Source organism: Pygocentrus nattereri, chromosome 3 (assembly GCF_015220715.1).
Source record: "Pygocentrus nattereri isolate fPygNat1 chromosome 3, fPygNat1.pri, whole genome shotgun sequence".
Classification (NCBI taxonomy): Eukaryota; Metazoa; Chordata; class Actinopteri; order Characiformes; family Serrasalmidae; genus Pygocentrus; species Pygocentrus nattereri.
The window spans coordinates 44,807,296-44,809,287 of NC_051213.1; positions in this window are offsets into that span (position 1 = coordinate 44,807,296).

Consider the following 1,992-nt stretch of genomic DNA (forward strand, 5'->3'; position numbering starts at 1 on the left):
GCACCCTGTAAACACAATAAACCTGCTAGTGCACCATGTAAACACAATAAACCTGCTAGTGCACCCTGTAAACACAATAAACCTGCTAGTGCACCCTGTAAACACAATAAACCTGCTAGTGCACCCTGTAAACACAACACACCTGCTAGTGCACCATGTAAACACAATAAACCTGCTAGTGCACCCTGTAAACACAATAAACCTGCTAGTGCACCATGTAAACACAATAAACCTGCTAGTGCACCCTGTAAACACAATAAACCTGCTAGTGCACCCTGTAAACACAATAAACCTGCTAGTGCACTCTGTAAACACAATAAACCTGCTAGTGCACCCTGTAAACACAATAAACCTGCTAGTGCACCCTGTAAACGCAATAGACCTGCTAGTGCACCCTGTAAACACAATAAACCTGCTAGTGCACCCTGTAAACGCAATAGACCTGCTAGTGCACCCTGTAAACGCAATAGACCTGCTAGTGCACCCTGTAAACGCAATAGACCTGCTAGTGCACCCTGTAAACGCAATAAACCTGCTAGTGCACCATGTAAACGCAATAGACCTGCTAGTGCACCATGTAAACACGATAGACCTGTTAGTGCACCCTGTTACCCCCACAGTCTTGCCAGTGCACCCTGTAAACACCATAGACCTGTTAGTGTACCATGTAAACACCATAGACCTGTTACTGCACCCTGTAAACACCATAGGCCTATTAGTGAACCCCGTTACCACCACGGACATGCTAGTGCACCCTGTTATGACCATAGACCTGTTAGTACACCCTGTTACCACCATAGACCTGTTAGTACACCCTGTAAATACCATAGACCTGCTAGTGCACCCTTTTATGACCATAGACCTGCTAGTGCACACTGGTACGCTGGTACAGTCATAGACCTCTTTGTACACCCTATTAGCACCATAGACCTGTTAGTACTTTTTATTACCACCAACCGTTAGTGTGCTCTGTTGGCACCATAAAGAAGGCATTACGTTCTGTTACCACCATAGACCTGTTAATACAGCCTTTAACAACCACAGACCTGTTAATGCACCCTGATAGAACTGATGGCGGAGCAGGACTTGTAGACTGGCAGGAAGTTGAGAACCTCATCTGAATTATTTGAAGCAAGTCCAGGCCTGTACCAGGCTTAATAACAGCCCTTTGTTGAGCTTTTTCTGGGAAAGATGTTTAGTTGATGAACAGCTAAATATTCTAAAACCTTTTCTTGAGAGTTTTTTTGTACTTTCCACTGTTTCTCATTAGAAGACTTGCACATGCCTCGGTATTTTTAATATCCTCAGACTTCAGATGTCTCTATTTAATGTCTTGCTGGAGTCTCGTTTCAGTTCTAAATCGCTCAGGTCGGGCCACTTTCGTTTTCTCGAAAAACCTCAAACTAGCTTCCGCTGCTCCAGATGGCAGGGGTACAATAGAAGAAGTCTGATGCAATGACAAAGCATAGACAGATTTAACTGTTTCAAAGCGACGCTGCTGGCCTGCTTAATGCTGCACTTCATTTCAAACAAAGGGTGTGTGCCACTGCAATAAATGGTCACCATGTGTAGTTTGTGTGTTAGGAAAGTTAGCCTCTCTCTCTCTCTCTCTCTCTCTCTCTCTCTCTCTCTCTCTCTCTCTCTCTCTCTCTCTCTCTCTCTCTCTCTCTCTCTATCTCTATCTCTCTCTATATCTCTATCTCTCTCTTTCTATCTCTCTCTCTCTCTCTCTCTCTCTCTCTTTCTATCTCTCTCTCTCTTTCTATCTCTCTATCTCTCTCTCTCTTTCTATCTCTCTCTATCTATCTCTCTCTATATCTCTCTCTATCTATCTCTCTATCTCTCTCTCTCTTTCTGTCTCTCTCTCTCTCTCTTTCTATCTCTCTCTCTCTCTCTGTCTCTCTGTCTCTCTCTCTCTCTCTCTCTCTCTCTCTCTCTCTCTCTCTCTCTCTCTCTCTCTCTCTCTCTCTCTCTCTCTCTGCAGCTGCAGCT